Raw genomic sequence first — 11,049 nt, 5'->3', positions numbered from 1 at the left:
TGCAGCCATCAGTCACGAGGATCCACTGAGTTTTCATTATCTTATAGCGCTCAGTGCATTTACATCTTTGGAGACCACAGATGCATTTAACAACACAAGAATCAAGAGCTGAATGGGACCGCACAGAGCGCCCTGCAGTCAATCTCTGCTGCGCTCAGACTGTCGCTGTGTGTGTGTGTGTGTGTGTGAAGCCTTAGACACAAATAATGTTAGTGGACACAGAAGGGATGAGCTACACGGGTCATCAAATGTTGAGATTATTACTCTAGACTGACAGTCTGACCGGGAAAAAAAGGTCTATCCCGAGGTCAGATGCCTACAACTGTATGTAGAATCACTACTCAAACTCCACCAAAATAGAAATGTGCATACATGATCTAGTCTATACATACGCATGGTTCTGTTTTATTTATATCCATCATTGTGGAACTGATTGCATGTACACAAACTTGATCTCCTACACATATAAACACACCCTAGATTTGTCAGTATAAATAGCAGCAGAGAAATAGTGTCATTTCACTGTAGTTCTCCAACATGCTTTCAGTAATTTATACGTATTCATAATGAATATATAATTTGTATGTTATTTGCATTTGATTCAATTCATCACATGTACATGCAGAAATTATTGGTGCGATAGCCCAAACGTCATCATCAAATGTGAAAAAGCTAGTAAGACTGGGAAAGTTGTGGATGCTCCAAAAACATAGACATAGATGTCGTACATTAACACTGCATGCTTTCTAATGGCCAGCTGGGGGAAACGCCACTGATGCCAAAAATAAGTCTGATTGCATGTCCGCTTATGAAACTTGAACTTACATCTCACCGGATTTATTGCCTCAGTAAACACTTTCCTATTGAGTTTATGGTTCTAATGGCTAGTTTGAAGTCTTCCTCAATATAGCATGATGTTAATTTTCTAAATTATGGTCCCATTTAGAGTAAAGTAGAGAAAACACGGCACTCTTTGCGGTGTGGATACCTTATGACTCACAAGTTGCCCCCACAGCATGTCCTGGGGTCCTCTGTCAGATCCAAAGAGGTGTAGCAACACATATCCTTCCCATCTCCAGCCTCTCGTCCTAATATGGTCACTTCTGGCTCCAAAAACCGAGATACTGGCGGCCATATTGCCAGACTCGAGGCTTCAAAACGGTAGTCCACGAACCAGCGGGTGTCATCACGGTGGGTTGGCACATGATCCAAACAGGACATCTGGATCGCTGTATAACAAACCCTGTTGAACATGCAGTTATACTGCGGCAAGGACTAGTGACAACAGCTTGTGGTTGTCACGGTAACGCCACATGCATTCCGGCATGCAAGATTTCAAGATGAATGGGGAGCTGCACAGAGGCGAGGCATGGAAGAAAACCACGATGAAGGGGTCCTGTGATTTAGAAAGGTTTGTGAACCACTGATTTAGGTGGTAGCGCTCACATCGAAACAAAATGAACAAAATGCCTCTCAATAAAGGATAAAGTAAAGTGATTATAAACAGGGAAATCAAACACCTTAAAGCGAGATTATGTGACTTTTGAAAGCAGAAATAACACCTTCATATAAGTGCAGTGCTGTTTTTGGGGACTTGCACTGATTTTCTACTGATCATTGAATTAGAGCATATTAACAGCAGACAACAAACATGGTTTTATGTGTCTTCACCTTAACAGCACATCACAGATACTTCAAAGACTTGTTGAAGGCGTCCTCGAGTTGCTTGTCATCTCTGTCAGCAGCTGCTTTGCTCTACCTTAAAAAGATGAGGAGGTGTCAGAATATCCAAGAGGAAACACTATCAGGAGGTTTATGTACCAACACGTATTGTCCTATTATGTAGTCAGATTTAATCCAACCAGCTGTGTCTTTTATTCCTCATCACTGGGGGTGCTGCTCCCTCTCCACAGATGAAGAAGGAGCAGCTGATACAGTAACACGCTGTTTTCATCCCGCCTGTACAGTCGAGAGTGTGAAACCTTTGATTCAGACGGAGCTGTGGATTCTCATCAATTACAGCTCCTTGATTAGTGCGGAGTGAACGCACGCTCTGCTCTTTGAAAGCATAATGATCCAGTCCTCCTTTCCCCACCCATACTTTACACACTAATGGACTGAGCCACAAGCAATCTCGCGGGGTCTTCATGTGCAGTAATTGGGGGATTCTGTACTGCATATTGGCAGACTTGAGGGAAGAAAACAGAGCAATGGAATGAGTTTCAGTAGAAACAGGCCTTTATGCCACTGGCAACAAACTTGGTCGCATTATAGTTAAAACACAGTATGTCTGGAAGAATTGATTATTTAACAACAGTCATGTGTGTTTCCCTCACTTAGAGAGTGATCTAAAGAGCAGAAGGACACGAGTCGACAGCAGGGTTTTTTCTTTTGTCTCTAATTTTATAAGTGTATGTGCCCCATGGGGAGCATTGTCACCTGTGTGTGTGTGTGTGTGTGTGTGTGTGTGTGTGTGTGACTCTACGTATTGATGTGTGCTTTTGTGCTTCTCGGCTGCACATTGCTGCAGTTTCTCGCAGTCTCGCGGCCGCGTTGATTTTATTAGCCAATGCTGGATGAAAGCCAGGAGTGTGTAACTAGGCCGGGCCTCTGTGGCGCTCAGTAAGCAGGCGTGTGAATTGTTTAACTGTCCTCCCTTTGACAGAACACTTACGGGGGCCCGCGGTGGATGATAATGTTTTAATGCAACACACACGTTGAAGATAATGACGGTGCCCATCCCTTCACTGTCTGCTTAAGTGAGGTGTGTGAATCCACCCATCACATGCTTTGTAGTCACCCTGAATACCCTCAGTTTTTTCATCTGAGGTCATGATAAAACTGCGTTAGAGTCGATTAATTGAACCATTGTTTGAGTCAGTTTTCTAGCAATTGAAACAAGACATTTGAGGACATCAAGGTGGTGTGAATTTTTTTATTATTTTCTGACATTTTATTGACCAAACAACTAATCGATTGAAGGTACTCTGTGGGATTTCTGACCTCTAGCAGCGCTATAGAGCACTTTCTTATCAGTGGTGATTGATGACGCACATGCACGTGGGTGACACGATACAGTGGTTTGTAATGCACCAAGAAATGTGTGCAAGCAAGAGAAGAAGACTGCTCGCTTGTAATCACCGTGCCAATAAGGCATGTTTCACAAAGTTAAAAAAAAGCAGCTTTGCAATTTTTTATGAGAAAGGAAATGCATTCAGCACGTTGGTTAGACGCAGTATGTTCTGTTGAGTGACACTGAATGCAAACATAATGGTTGTTGGTTTACAATAAAACTCCACAGAGCAGTTCTAATCAACAAATTAATCCCTAATGATATTTGCTTCTAGCAACGACACACTGGTTCTGCATGACCTCATATGAAATGGGGAGAAAACCTGTGTAAGTGAAAGATTATTTGGTGAAAAGTCTGCAGGGGTCCGAGCACAGAGTTAAAGCTGTGGTTTGCACCACAGCGCCTGAATCGTCCCTGTTACTCTCTCCTCCCTCATGCAAGCCTGCCTCTTCCATTCTGACCTACAGTTATAGACGTTTATCTGTTTGCACACGCTTATACTGGAGCATGTGTACATACTCTCTCTCTCTCTCACACACACACTCACACACTGCACAGTGATGACAGTGTGGTCCCAGTGTCAGTGGTGAAAGTGCTGTGGAAAGCTCCTCAGAGAGCGCTGCGTTCAGGTCCTCTAATGATGTACAGTACGTTACATTCGAGACGTCGCTGCAACATAATGAATGTTTTAGAGGATGTTAGCGAGTGTGTTAGCGCAGAGAGGAGTTCAGAAGCCGGCATGACAGAAGAAGAGGCACAATCTAGAGGGGTGAAAAGGTCTAATAGGAATGATTGATTTCTTACCCTCTGATACTAAAGGTTAGCTGCACTGAGAGCAGTGTAAAGGACCTGGTCACCTGCTGTGTGCCTATCAAGAGATGAAATACAGTCATATTATTCAGCTGCAACGCTGACTGTAACAGGGCAGGCTCTACTGCTACTTTTCATTGCAAGTTGTAAATGCCAGCGCTAAAGTTACTGGCCACCAATCACCTTGGCTCAGCCTGAAAAGCAGAAGTCATTTTTCGCGGCTCACTTCCCATCTCCACTCTTGGCTGTACAGTATATGTGGAGTTAGAAATTAATTGACGGCGCCGCTATAATTTCCTGTCTCTCCCTTTTGTGTGCAAGTAAAAGCTAGATCTTCCTTTTTAATCCCCCGGCCGTCCAAGTACATCGTGCATGACTGCTTGCGTTCTCAGCCCCTGTATGTGTGTGTGTGTCAGTGTGTAAATGAGCATGTCTCCCTGCAGCCAGGATTAGCAGCCTTTGTATTGCCAAAGTCTGTCCCGACGATCCGCAGTGTGAGAGAGGAAATGAGGCGATCAGTGGCAGGGGCTGTAATCAGCAGTGACAGCCCGCCTCAGGATCACCTAGCAGGTGATTTGGCGGGACACTCCACCCGGCTTGCCTAGCTGTAGTTGTTATTACAGTCACTGTTGTTTCTTCTAAAAAGTGTTTTCGAAGCTTTTATCACAAACTTTGATGATAAACCTCTCTAAAAAGCAGTGGAGAAGTGTTGCTTCTGGCATATAATATTGTAATATGGAAGTGTTTGTGAGAATTTCTGGATCTCGCATTAATCTCATACAATACGCCGCTGCATCAGTCATCCACAGTAATCTCTTCCATTATTACTTATCTCTATCCTTTTATCCTTCATCTGCCTCATCGAGGAGGTGCTGCAGGGAGGTTGCGTGTTTGCAGCTCACTCCTGGCACAGAGACCACTCAGCCTCTTATCAGACGTCTGTCCTTTGCTTAACCTCGCACGCCCGCTTTTCCCCCCATAGTCAGGCAATTCACACGACACAATCCCCAGACCACGCTTTCATCGCTTCGTAGTGACAGTCGCACTGAAAGAGAGGGGGATCATGCTTACAGGTAATAGTGATCCACTGGACTTGTAATGCAAACATGATATTGAAAAAAAAGGCTTTGCAGGATAAATGAAAAAATAATTAGAGCTAGCGAGAGGAAGGGGTTGTAATCAGATTTGATCTGTGGAAGTGGGTGTCATCAGGGTCAGTAGAAGGACTCATGCACAGGCTCATGAGCACCATATGCTTTGTAACATATAATCACCCCCTTGCAGTGACCTTTCAGTTTGCCCTTTAAAACACTTTTGTATCTAAAACTCTGCGATTACGAAGTTGGATGTCAGACATACTGAGCATAAAAAGGTTGAGGCTTGATTGACGTTATGATGTCGAATGTTTTTGTGGAAATCATGTCGAGTTACAACTAACTAATAAAGTAAAATACGCTGTTGCATCAACAGTGTCATACCTGCGCTGGCCCTTTGTAGGGTGACTGCGGATTAGGAAGTAGAGTATGCATTAATTATGGGGTTGGTTCAATTCTCAGCTTCTTGTTGAGTTTGACACTGAACCCCAAATTGCTCCCGATGCATGAATAAGGGATTTGCAATAAGGAGCCAAAGTGGATTTTTTCCAAGACTGCCTCATTCTTCTTGGAGCTGCTGTCACATAAGAAATGACGACTCATTCACATTTTTTGTAACACTTGAGCAGAAAGGCTTGCATATACACAGCTGAACATGAGGTGCCCTATAAGAAAATAGTGTAAAACTAGCTTGATTTACAAATGTGGAGAGTACAGTATAGAGTACAGTAAGGTCTTTGACAGGGCTGACTGAGAAACTGGCTGTGATGGCGTCCTGTGGCTCTCCATTTAAACACAGAGCAGGCGTGGTCCTGATGTGTGATGAGCGAGGAGAAAAGGTTTGGGTGCCTCAGCATGTTTCTATCATACCCGTACAAGAGTGAAATATTCTGCAAGAGAAACTTGTTTCCACACTTCGATACCATGTGCGTGCATGCAGTGGGAAAAATGTAATATTGACTCTGTGAATCCCTGATGCTCCCGGTTACTGTGAATCTGTTACAACCACCAGTCTAATCAGGAACTTAATGAACCATCACACACATCTGTTGCATCTCACCATAAGCAATATTGTCAGACTTGCATGTAAATTATACTGTGAATTCCAGATATGTTATATGTATGTGTGTATGTGTGCGTGCGTGCGTGTGAGAGAGGGAAAGAGAGAGAGAGATTAATTTGGAACCTTTAATTACACACTTTTCTGTTATTAATTACTGCACAGCTATAATTTAAACCTGATAACCTTGAAAAAAACTGTAGTTTTGGGAAGTTGTGTGAATTAATTTTAAGTTTCAGGTGAAGCCTACACATAATTTCTAGTTACGGTTTTCAGACTCATTTCAGGAGTTAAAATCATCATCATAACTCACAGTTTTAAGGAAGCAGAGAAATGTTTTAAGTCTACAAATGATGAGTAGAGCTCATCTTCGCCCCTACATGCTCCTATAAGCTTTGAGTAAAGCATCACGATTAGGGGTCCATGCCCTCTGGAAGCAGAAGCCTTTTCTGATCTGATGTGACGATCAGCAGGATGGCATCATTCGTCTGTTACTGTTGATAAACAAAATTGTTTGAAGATGTTGAGGTTCAGGTTTGGCTTTTGGCATATTAGGCGCCATTATACGATATTAAACAGGTGGTTAAGGTTAGGACGCCATCATGGTTAAAGGAAACCAGCGTTGATTGCAAGTCTCCTGTGTCCTGTATTTTGTTGGGGCCCTGATGGTTTTCCTTCAACATCATGCTCATCAGGCCGCAGACAGTAGACCACATCAAGTTTGCAAAATATTCTATTAGCAATTAGCAAAAAGGATAGAATCATTCCCAAAGTGCAAACCCTGAATAGTCAGTCATTATAGAGAGAAAAAGCCAATCTGGCAATAATCAGTTTGTCACTGAGCACCCGGTTCTGGCCCACACATGTCTGAGCCATGGTGCACTCAGCGGAGATGTTGCCAAATTTTACAAAACAAAGAGCGACCAACTGTTCATTATGTAAAGAGTGAGCTGGCGGCAGTCCGCGTCTTTCCTGTCAAACCTGGTTGTTTTTTACTTGCAGTATCACTTGACCTTTCTGATTGTATATTAACAGGATCAGTCGTCATGTCTGAAGTTTAGCTCTGCTTCAACATCAGTGCTACTGACCCTCTTTTGATGTTACTTATGATAGCTTCTTGTCTTTGTGCACACAGTTAAACCTACACAGCTCAGGACCTTGGTTGCTTCAGCATCAGAGACCCTTCCACAACACTGCTGCCATTCCTGTGGAAGATCAGTTTCACTGTCATAGTTAACTGTGTCGCTACCCCCTGGTTGAATAATGTAGCTAGAGGCTCTTCTGTGGTCTCCATTACTTTTAAAATTAGAGGACTGGCCTTTATACCTGCCCTGTGCGCTTGAAGAAGAAGAGTTTGCAGGTTGCACACATCCTCATGAAGGGATTTTTCTTTTTCTAAAAGCATATACATTGTCGCTGTCTAACTTTGGTGATTTTCATTATTTGGTAAATGAAGTATTCCGTGTTCCTGCATGGGTTGGGAAAATTCTACCTCTTCTTAAGCTCAATGGACTATTGAAGTATTTGAAAAAAACTAAAAGTTAGTTTGATGTATGCCAGGATCAGGCTAGACAGTATTTTTGTCCATGATGTTGGTCACCATGTCAGATCTCATGACCACAGTGCCATGAACTCTGACCGTGTCTTAGTCAGGTGACTGGAAAGACAACACGTATGACCTTGACCAATCACGGCAGGAGAGGACAGCATAGGAAATGAACTTTTCTTCTGTTTCATCGTCCCACCTGACGGCAGCAACCTCAGCATCCCTCCTCCACCTCTTTGCCACGTTTACATGACTGCGCTCTGCAGAGAGCACCTGATTGGTCAATGCTAAGGAACACGTCATGGGAGATGTCACACTAGACGTGTCAAGACAAAAAATTCTGACGTGCTAGACTTTTCGTCGGGGTGTTGCTGGGCATCCCGGCTGCTGCACGACTGGTCGTTTAGCTGCTAAACGGTGCTAGACGGCACGACGCTGTTAACTCGTCGGCCACAACAAAATCGTCTCAGAATCAGGCCAGGTTCCAGCGATCTGATCCCGGAGCTAGAGACACATGTTCCTCACAGGACAGGCACAGTATGCAGTGTAATGTGGTCATATTACAATTTTTGAGCAAACATTACTAAAAAGTTAAATTGTAGGTTGCAGGTTTCTGATATTTACCTTCATTATTAAACTACGTGTGTCCTTTGTGTCACCTCCCTTCTCGCTGTTGGTTCGTCGTCTACACACAGACTGAAATGATAGTGACGGGGTTTTTTTATATCTTGTTATGTTCCACTGCCTGCCCACCTTTGCACACTCCAGCGTCTGGCTGACATCGCTTCTTTGATGAGATTCCTTCCATATTAGGACTATTTTCCTCGAGGATCAAAGCGTGGGATGTGTTGTATTCATTTATCGTTTCATGATTATATTTCTTTTGCTGACATCCTCGTGGCCATCATTCAAGGGCAAGCAAAGAAGTTCGATTTGACGCGACTTTTCTTTCTAGTTTGGTAAAACAGAAATCCACAGTGACTGAGGAAGGAGTGATTCAAACTGAGTGACAAAGCAGTTTGCACTTTTATTTCTGTTTTGCAGTCTGTTCACTCTGTAGCCAACAATGCAGCCTATTCAGAGACACAAAAAAAGAAAGAATGCCCACAATGACAAAAGTGTGATGCCAGGCCACTGCATCTGTCTGTTTTGTGTCTTTTTCCACTGTGTACACAAAATTCATCAACTTATTTGACTAAAGCTCATTTTTGAAAAGGATTTTGATAAATCACCACCACTGACTGAACTAGATTAAATTGGTTTATAATGGCATTTTCTGAAAGAAAACATTTCTCATCTCTCTCTCTCTTTCACGCACAGACACATGCATTATGTAGGTGTAATCTGTTATGATGAAGCCTTTGTCAGCATTACTCCCTTGTTTGCAGTTTTCTGGCGGGGAGCTTGAGGTTTATGTAATCTCTGGTGCTTTACTGCGCCGTGTTGTCACAGAGACACCTGTTTGGACAACCTGACTGACCGACTCCTGCTGGGCCAGCACGTGGCCCCAGTCTGGACTGTGTGGGAAAAGAGAGAGAGGTGAGACGAGTGGAGAAAAGCAGCAGGAGATGATGACGAGTGATGAAGAGGTTGGAAACTGCAACAGGAATCGGCTGTCGGATGTGAACAAAAAGGAAAACTGGAGAAAGCAGAATAAAGAGGCAGACATGAGCGCCTCAGAGCATTAAAGTCAAGAAACCAAAGATATAAAGAAAAGATTTTTTTCTTTCTGGGTCGCAGGGGGTCTGGAGTTTATCCAAGAATTATTTGGTTTAAAGGCAACGATACCCTCTGGACAGGTTGCTGTCAAACGCTGGACTCAGTCTTCCCTACAGGGATTCAGTTTGCCAGCTACCTGACCTGCATGCCTTCAGACTGCGGGAGGAAACCTCAGAAACAAAAAGAAAACATGCAGACTCCCCACAGAATGGACCATACTTAAACTGCATTGACAAGCGCTGAGCTGAAAGCCTCCCCGCCCGCTGCAAAGCACCTTGGTTCTGTTTTCCCCGTCGTCAAACTGGCCTCCATCTGTCTCGGAGGCTGCGTTCGATCCCAGTCCGGCTATGTTCACTGGCAGGCAGCTGAACAGTAAATGCATCAAACTGGTTTGAAAGCTGTTGTAGTTTCACATGCTATCAAGGCTTTTGTCATACAGAAGTGTGCCTGGTTTCATCCAAAGCTGGTTGGAACAACTCGTTATGCTGCCTCTCTTTACATTACAAAACATGTTAATGAATTGTATCTTGTGCACATGCAATAGCATTTGAGGGCTGCGGGGCTCCGTATGATTCACTGTGTTTGCCACTCACCTGTCCTTTCACTCCAGACCTGCTATTCTGCACATGCACTCAAGCTGCGCCCACCTGCTCCTTTAGGTGCAGTCTGCCCACAAGATGCTCTCCAGTTCCTCCACTAGTCATTATCTGGTGGCAGAAACTGGGGATCTCAGCCTTCCTTGTTCTTTGACAGGAGCCAGCCAGTGTCCCATTTGTCCAGACCTACATTCAGAGATGGAGAGGTACCTTGATGAGCTGTACTTTACCTCTACTCACTACCAGACCCCAGTGCTCTGTTACTTCCAACTTTGGCTATGCACTAATGATCTACCTCTCAGGGTCAAGTCATGCAAGCTGGGACCCTCGCCTGTCTTGTGGGACCTTCAGCTATCTTTGATCTTTGGTTATCTGCATGATGGTCAACCTTGCATGTGTTTGTCTACACCTTCATCATCCCTCTTTAGATCTATGTGTCTTATATCAAACCACTTTACGCAGTCTAAGATGCCAGTATACTCCATCAGAATGGCTCGTTGAATGATTGAGTAACTTTGGAAACCCCCTCCATCCACGCCTCTACAGGATCGGATTACAGGGGTCTGAGACCAACCATTTCTGGTATTTTCCGAAACCAGTAATCCAACATTCAAGCCCACTTCATGCTGTGATTGGCCAGCTGTCAAGTGAGAAAAGAGTCAGGGATTGAACATTTCTCTGTAGGTCTCTTTTTCATCCACAAATATTTTTCACGTGAATGATCGAGGGCAACACTATGAACGGCTTCTAGCGGAGACTGTCTGAAAATCCCCATATTTCCCCATATTTAAACGATATTATGTCCACCCGCTCGCTATGATGCCGTCTTTTCACCCTACCTTCAACTGTGGCCTTTTGGAGCAACTGTAAATGCTTTTGATTTCTGACTCTGACCAGCAACACATCATATTATTTTGCTTTGCTTTTTTAATACAACCCTTATTCCAAAGAACTTGGGACGTCTTGAAAAAGAGCTCTGGGGCTCTGGTTCAGGACATGCTCGAGCTGTCTCTAATTGCTGACCTCCACCAGCAACATCCTGGCCAGCCTAAAGGGAGAGATCATCAACGACAGGACACGTTAGTATACAGAGCACACAGATTAATCATCTGACGAGGCAGCCTCAGGCGATTAGAGGTGGAATAAAGAGG

Source organism: Chelmon rostratus, chromosome 17 (assembly GCF_017976325.1).
Source record: "Chelmon rostratus isolate fCheRos1 chromosome 17, fCheRos1.pri, whole genome shotgun sequence".
Lineage (NCBI taxonomy): Eukaryota > Metazoa > Chordata > Actinopteri > Chaetodontiformes > Chaetodontidae > Chelmon > Chelmon rostratus.
Note: the sequence above shows the minus strand (reverse complement) of the source record.